Genomic DNA, 8,946 nt, shown 5'->3' on the forward strand with positions numbered 1-8,946 from the left:
ATCTCTCCAATGAGTTTTTTGATTTTTAGAAGAAAAATGGTATACAAAGGCAGTATACATGTAGATATACTCCATAGTAAAATGGAGTTGCTAAGTGAAAACATAGTAATATTGTAGAGGTGGATCCTCCAGTGATGTCAAAAAGAAACTTGTATAGAGGCGATCAACTGCCGAGACCCACGGACCTCTTATTACTTCAAGCGTTCTAAGCTGAGCACTAATGGCTACCTCTCATATAGCCAATGCGCCATGCATCTCTATGGGTGTAGTGAGCTTACTTCCATGCCTGATCGAGTTACCTCCTCTCCCGAGCACTCTAGTAGCTCCATGATCCAAGTGCAAGCTTCAAGCAAGCTCCATCCTCAAGCTTTGTGCTCCAAGCTCCATTTTCGTGAGCAAGAGAAGAGAAGAAGATGGAGAGTTTCTCCTTCTCGGTCTCTCACCCTCACACACTCACTCCCTCACACTCTCACACTCCCTCTCTCAAACACAAGCTCACGCAAGCAAGAAGAAGAAGAAGAAGAAGAAGAGGAGAGCTACTTTTGGCCACACATAAGAATGAGCTTCTCATTCACTTTTCAACTTTATATACAAAACCCTAAATCCCTTCTGGGCGGTCATTCCCTTTTTTACATGGTCAGCCATGGCCTAGGTCCTTTTTCCCATTGTTCTCCTATCTTTCTAGCTTCCTTCCTACCATCCATCTACCTTTACAAATTGGACGAGTGAGAGCCTGGCACTCTTAAAATAAATCATGGTGCGCCTTGCGCTTGTTTTACAAAAGTATAGACTTACGCTTTTTCTCGTATGTCTTTTTCCTTGATTTAGGACTTTTTTGCACTTCTTGTGTTTCCAGATTCTTCTTGTCGCGCCTTCCTCTTTTGTTTCACTTTTTGCCTTGGCCTTGTCTTCTGCTTTAGATTTTTCAGCTTTTTCACCTTGTTCGTTTGAGGGTTAACATTACCCCCCTTCTAGACGAGTGCCAGTCCCATGGCACTCACCGTCGTAGATAGTAGGCTTTGGCATGCACCGAAGACGTGGGTGGAAGGAACTGCTGTGGTTGGCCTTGGAGGAGTTTTAGTGGTGGTGCGGATGAAGGTGGTTGGTGGTGGCACCTTGTTGGCTTGATTGGTTGGTGCTAAGGTTGTTGAAGTTGGGGATAGGGCCGGTTTGTGTTGGGAGTTGCACTCAGGGGTTGGCATTGGTGTTGATGTTTGGGGGATTCAGGGGTAGGCGATGATTCTTTAGTGGGCATGCAGATTGATGAAGGATAAGAATTCAGAGTTAAGTGTTGATGAAGAGGTGACAATACTTGCGTTGGAGTCCACAATATGTGCAATTGAAAACCTTTATATGTGGTCTCTCCCTGGGGGTTATGCTAGTCTTCTTATCGTGCACAAGACATAGTTTGATTAGTTTGGGAGATGGGTCAAACTCTAAGCAAGCTGAGTATTGTCTTGCACTTGAGGACCCAAACTGTTTATATATTGCGGTGCAGATATTATCTGAGTGATTATGCATACTTAGATATTACATAGTTAGAAGACTACTAGTCTGGTTCCTCATAACAATGTGTGGATGAAGCAAAGTTGTCAATGTTGAGGAGAATTGCACACGAAGGTGTATGAGACATCCTTTGCATTGTGATAGCATAATGTAGCATAATTGAACAAATTGACATCTGAATTTTGGGAGCTGGCAGCTACTGGGCATGCGTGATAAGTACGATGTCTTTCCATGGCTATTCATGCGTTACTTACAACGATCGATTGCAATGGTACTAAGGCGGAGTGCAAAAAGGAATCGTGCAAATGGGTCAAGGTGACAGGTCTAACCATAGGCGAGACAAGCTCCCTAGGTATCTCCTGCCCTTGATGTGCCCTGAATAATTGTGGGGGATGTGTAGAGGGCTAGGGGACTAAGGACAGAGCCAGCCAACCAAGGTCACTGGGCATACCTAATTTGAGGAGCCCTATGTGTCATGCTATGATTGTGAGTGTTGTTTTTTTCTTTTTTTGAAAAATATAGAGAATAACACCAGTACAACCATTGAAATACGTTGAGGCTATCAGCCTTTCAATTAGATTGGGAAATGTTGAGACTCGAAGGCTGTGGAAATGGATATTACAGTGATGATTGTGTCCTAGTCTTGTTGCTAGAGAAATAGTTGTTGAGATGGGGAGATACACTAGAGATTTTGCAAAACCTATCTGTAACGTGCGATGTTGGTATAATTGAGGTAACAGTCGTCGTGAGTGCGAGGTGTAGAGTTTGACCCAGAAAGAGAGAGTGGCCCTTGATTCTGCTTTGGGTAATGCGATGTGGCGATTGGCAAGGGTGATTTTTGCTTTCGGCAGTGAGGCTTCCGTTATGGATCTTTGTGAGGTTGGTGGTCTTGCAGTGACTGGGGCGCTAAACACTTTCATACAAAGACCTGTGTCATCCTGCATCCACTTGCCGCTTCGTGAGAATCTATGCAAATCACATGTGTCAATTATGATGAATAGATGCAATGCAAAAATATATTACTTCATCTAAATCCTATGGTGTTGACTGCAATGCATCTCGTCGGCGCTTGTTACAGACATGCCATGTATTAGTAGTAAGGGAGGTTTGTATAGTTAGGGGGAGCTTGCCCATTGAACCACTTAAGGACAAAAAGTTATGGCAAGATGGCCTTTGTTAAGTAGCTTATACAACATAGGGGCTATTCTATTTGTATGAGGTGGGGTGAGCTCACATGGTCGGGGTGACTAGGTGCGGTGAGGGGCTCTCATCAGGCCAGGTAGGGAAGATATCGGTCGGGACCTACATGGTGTAGTCTCTAGCCATAGTTGTTTCAAGAATGCTTTTAAATAATTTATCAAATTCCCTCTTGTTTCTAGCTGCCATCTCCTCTTTCAAGCACCTAGTGCCTGAGCATCTGGTGAGGGCTTGCACGGCTGGGGTTGCCACTCCCCGGGCATTCCCTTGAGCCTTCGTTTTCCTGACTTGGAAAGTTTTTGGCCTGCGTCTGGGCTGGTGTCGCTTAGGGCCTCTTTTCGGTGCATACCTCTTAAGGGTAGGCACATAGCGCTCTCGTGGAGGAGCTTATGCCGTATGCTCCCTCCGAAGGGGCAGATAGCTTCCTTGCAATCCATTTGCTTTGGGTGCTCCATGATGGCTACTGTGGGGAAACCTGCAAAAAGTGAACCAAGGGTTAGGCCCTGAGGCATTATGGAATTATTTGCATGACAGATATTAACCAGTAGATTATCAAGTGCATAGTAGTCATTGTACAAGGACGGCCCCCATGATAATATTCGTCCTGCTTCGACCGCGAGGCGTATTCCAGCCAGCAATAGATCTTTGCTTACCCCAAATCACACGGATTGGTTGTGATGAACTGGGGCATGACTCATCCCCGAAAGGGGAGATCAAAAGCGGAGGGAGAGCCTATAGAAAGGGACGGTGCCCCATGTACATCCTCAAAGGTGTTGGTCATGGCTTCTTATGGTTGTCATGAGGACTATCTGCCCTCTACCTAGAGGTGGGAACGGTCATACGACTTCTAGATGTGTGGTGAGAGGAGGACCCTAAGAGCTCAACCTGTTAGACCCGAACTTTTCTCCTTGCGCTTGACTATCATTGCTTGTGTGTGTGCTCGCTTGGGTATTATTTATTCATAGTCACAAAACACATCATTCATTTATGTACAATTTATGCATCCATGTTGCTTCATAAGGATAAAAACCAGTTGTAAAACTCAGGACTATACTGGAGTGTGGCACATACATCTAGTACTTATGGCAGCTTACTCAATAACAATAGATATTTTGCAACATCGAATAGCATGGTACCTTGTTTGAGCCTAGTCGCAACATGTAGCTCCTCCTCAATGAGAATCTTATCAACCAGAGCTTTTTCTTGGCTAGTTTCGACTTAGCCCATACCCCTAATGGTAGTCAGGACTCGAAAGGAAGTTGGCACCACATAGGTTGGGTCTCTTTGAGACCGCCATTTGGCCGATTGCTCCTCTGATACCGTCATAATCTGGGCTCTCAGTTCGACCATTGTAACGCGGTTTTCAAACCAATGCTTTTCGAATTGACTTTGACCCTATGATTGTCACTTTAGTTGCTCTATCTCTAAAATATTTGGTTGGCATAGCACATTGTTGAATGTCATAGTTAAGGGTAAGTCGTCGGCTTCCTCGCCAGAGATGAGTTGCATGCACTTATGTAGGAGCTTGTCATAGTGCTCATCAAGATATTCTCGCTCTTCCCAGGATAGAGAAAATGGCAAGTATTCCTCAAACTTCTCCTTAGGGAATGCACCTATGTCTGCAAGGACATAGATATGTGCAAATACTTTGAGCTTAGCATCCAACTCAATAAAGCTTTCTATGACACTTCTATGTTCAATGAGGGCTTACTCGGTTGCTATCTCATGCAAGGTTCTAGGAGTTTCCCTAAGCTTTAGCATAGCTGGAGGACTTAGGCCTAGATGAGCAAGATTGGTCAACTCTAGGATTGCTTGTCCTTTGGGTTTCCATGTTTCTCCTGAGGCTTTGTTGTTATTGCGTCATGGTTCTCCTTGGATGTGACTGGTATAGATTTGTTACCCTGTTGTGACAGTATTGTATCCACTCTTGATTGGTCAATGCAAGTTCTATTGTCGGTGGATTGAGTGTTGCAGGCCATCGCTGATGGTGATGGTTGCTTTGACTTATTAGAACATACGGATGTTTCTGAGGTTTCGCCACTGTTAGGGAAGATGGCAATGGGTTTCTTAGTGGGTGGACTCGATGCTTTATTCTCAAGTTCTTTTATGCTCTTGAACTCAATCTTCTTAGCGTCCACAACGACTTGTAACTGCCATTATGTTCGTTGTGTTCTCCTCTTGTTTGTGGGCAATCAAGGTGTCTTCCTTAAAGACTCAGGACCCTGAACTAGGTTTGCCGTTGATGCACTTGGTTGGGCCTTAGCTCTCTCTTTCTCTGGTGTGCTCTCATGGGACTTAATTGTGACCTACTGAACAGCCTTGCTAGGTTGATTGGTCAGATGTGCCATCTCCTTGGCCACATCATCAATAGGTTTCTCCTCAAGCCTAGGCTTTAGGTGCTTCAGCAATATTGGAGGTATCAAGGATGTTGGTTGCGACATCTCTTCCATTGGTGAATGGTTAAGTACACATTCCGCAAGGGGCATTGCCACAACCAAAGGTTGTGACTGCTGTGATTCCTGATCGAAAGTAGTAACGGTTAGTTCAGCGGACTAGCCACTATTGGTAGACTGCAATGTCAAGTCCTTAAGCAGATCAGAAGTGGCCGTGTATTTTGTTGCCCTTTGCACATTCACTTGTGCAGATGGAGCATTAGTTGAGCTGGTCACGATGGATTGCACAGGCATATCCTTAGGCTAAGAGCTAAGGGTGGTGTCATGTCTCACATTTTGGACATTTGGAAGCTCAAATGGAGATAGAGATTGGGAATGTGCAGCTACACTTGACGACTACTGTTGTGGTTCCTATGTCCATTTAGGGAAAGAGGGTATAGGAGACTTAGGACTCCTAAGTGGCTTTGACAGTGGCTGGACGATTTCTTCGTGGCTGTTAGATGATTCTGCCATTTGCTTTGTTAAGCAATTAACCTTACCATGAGCAATGTTGTGCCTATGATGCTCGTTACCTTCTTGGGAAATCAAAGGCTCCTTGGGCACTAGTGGCTTTTGTGCACACTCAATGGTTACATATGATATTCGCTTGTTAAGCAAGCTAGACTGAGGTTCTACTCTTCGAATAGTCTCGTTTGGTTTCTTGGTTTCAGTCATGAGGTGCTCGATCACTCCAATGTTTTTGACTCGACTTGGATTCTCATTTAGATTTCCTACTATGCTTCTTAGCTCTTGATACATCCTGGCCTTTGGATGATAGAGATGGTTTAGCAGGGGGTTTTGGTACCCAAATCCATCGGTTACCTGCATAATATCCTTGAGCATGTAGTAATGCTTTGGATATCCATCGTAGCGTTGTGTTGGCTTTCCATCAGTACCTTTGTCTATAAGACTTGGGCTTCTTTTGTTGTCTTCTACGATATTTGTAAGTCCAAAGCCTGTCCTTAGCATTGTCTCCTGACCTTCTTGTTTCAAGTATGGCCTCGCTCACTTATTCTCTCTGCTCAACATGCACTTGTATCAACTCTTTCAACAAGTCCTTGCTCTCATCACTAGACTTTCTTGGTATGTCATAATGTTCATTGTCCTTCCCTCGAGGTTTGATGAGGTCACCCTTACTAAAGGTTGTGATTATCCTCACACTTGGTAGTGTCAAGTGTATTCTTTGTGCTACATAATCGGCCTCACACTTCGTCACCCTTTTGAAGGGCCTTCCTCTAGGAGGGTTTCCTTTCCACAATTAGCAGTATTTGGAGGAACATGGAATAGGATAGGCAAGATTTCCGTTTCAATGGTTACAAGGATCTTGCACTTTCCTATAAGTGCTGGTGAGTGTCTCCCTTAAGGAATAAGAGTTGCATTAGTCGGTGTGAGCTTTGGTTGGCCTAGTAGGGTCCATGCTTCATGGGTCAAGATATTAAAATCAGCTCCTTCATCGACAAGAGCATCGACAGTGTGCTCTCTTTTTGCGGTGAGTTTGACCCTAAGATAAGCAGGTGGTACTATGTTTCCGTCTTTCGGGTCTCGACTTATAAATTTAAGCCTTCTAATACATGCCCTTGAGTCCTCGACTGCACAACCAGGCGTGGATTCTCTACTGATATATTGGGTCGTCTGTGCAGTGCTGTTCAACGTGCATCTATCATCAATACTGTCATATCTACTCATCCTCGCAGTTGTAGCTTGATGTTGTTCCGTTCCGCTTTGACTAGATGCAGTCTGAATGCAACCTATACATGTTTTTGTGGTGTGGCCTTTTTGCCATTGTTGGCTAGATTGGCCCATTGAGGTTCTAGGGTTTCTTGCTGCGTCATCTTACTCGCTTTGGATTCGTTTTAGGGTCTATGACTCCACTAGCTGCCATTACGTCTCTGACTCTCTCAGCAACCTACTTAGGCTGCTAAGTGGCTACATCTTGCAAATTCGCCTATTCCTTGTGCCAAAATCAAGCTCTGGTCGTCGAGATGGCTCACAAGGTTTGTGCCATTGAGCTCTAGCTAGGTCTGGTGCAAGTCTTCAAACAATTTGCAAAAATTTGACGCGGCCCAACTCGTTCGAACTGCAGGGGCCGAGTAGTGGACTCGGACTGGCTGAGGGGCGGATGGGAACCGTGATCGAATTGCGGCTCGGATGGCTGAGTGGATGTGGCTGAGAGGCAAGTCAATTGCTTGGACGGGTCGAGTCAAAAAGGGTCGAGTGGAAATGGCCGAGTGGTTTGGGGACAAGGGCCGAATATTAAGTTTCTGAATGGTTGACTCGGATGGGCCGAGCGATGAGTGTCCGAATCAAGAGGGCCGAGTGGGGGGCGTCTGAGTCAGGCAAGCCGAGAGTCGATTTTGGGACTCGGCCCAAAATCGTCGTGACTCGGTCGGACCGAGCACAATGCTTTTTTTGGTGAACTCCATAGAATTCGTTGCGTCGAGTGATCAAGGTCTTCCTACTGGTTGAGCACCTCTAGATTCTAGCTACTCATGCATGGGAAGGTGTGGAATTACCTGTGGTGGGCAAAGAACTCCTCGATGGCAAGATCAAAATAGGTCCACGCAATGAAGCTCTCCCTCCCTCTCTCTAGCTCTCCTGAAACCCTGCAATGCAAAATGTGGTTTTCCTTGCTACTTCTAGCCCCTTATCACCCTGCCCAGGCATGTATTCACCTTAGTCTTGCTCCCCTTACCAATATTTAACCAAAATTTCATTTTTTTCTATTCTTTTCCCTATTTTAGTCTATTATACAACAATAAAAAACCCTACTGCATGCTCCACTGTTTTGCTCCTATCCTACCTCAATGCAAGAAAAAATCATAAGGGAAATACCTACACTACTCCAACATGCTTTTCCAAGTCCAAAAACCAAAAACCTACTTGCTAAGGAGATCTAATACCTCTTCAACTCCCTTACTTCCTACCTATCTACCTTAAGTATCGGTTCGTAGAAAACCCTACTTCAATGCTCGATTTGAAGCGCGCAAGCGCTTAAGGCTTGAATCCGTTGGTCCCGACAACGGAACCAAAATGTAGAGGCAATCAACCGTTGAGACCCGTAGACCACTTATTGCTTCAGGCGTTCCAAGTCGAGCACTAATGGATACCTCTCATATAGCCAACGTGCCATCCATCTCTATGGGTATAGTGAGCTTACCTCCATGCCCGATCGAGTTACCTCCTCTCCCAAGCACTTCGGTAGCTCCACGATCCAAGTGCAAGCTTCAAGCAAGCTCCATCCTCAAGCTTCGTGCTTTAAGCTCCATTGCCGCGAGCAAGATAAGAGAAGAGAAGAGGAGAGGAGAACATGGAGAGTTTCTCCTCCTTGGTCTCTCACCCTCACACACTCACTCCCTCACACTCACACTCCCTCTCTCAAACACAAGCTCATGCAAGCAAGAAGAAGAAGAACAAGAGACTACTTTTGGCCACACATAAGAATGAGCTTCTCATTCACTTTTCAACTTTATATACAAAACCCTAAATCCCTTCTGGGCGGTCATCCCCTTTTTTACATGGCCGGTCGTGCCATTTTTCCCATTGCCCTCCTAAATCCCTTTTGGGTTGTCATCCCCTTTTTTACATGGCTGTGGCCTAGGCCCTTTTTCCCATTGTCCTATTATCTTCCTAGCTTCCTTTCTACCGCCATTTACCTTTACAAATGGGTGAGAGTCTGGTACTCTTAAAATAAATCATGGTGTGTCTTGCACTTTTTTTTACAAAAGTATAGACTCACACTTTTTCTCGTGCGCTTTTTTCCTTAATTTAGGACTTTTTTGCACTTCTTGTGTTTCCAGATTCTTCTTGGTGC

This window comes from Lygodium microphyllum, chromosome 16 (assembly GCF_053477565.2).
Source record: "Lygodium microphyllum isolate KBCC chromosome 16, Lygodium_microphyllum_v1.1.10, whole genome shotgun sequence".
NCBI lineage: Eukaryota > Viridiplantae > Streptophyta > Polypodiopsida > Schizaeales > Lygodiaceae > Lygodium > Lygodium microphyllum.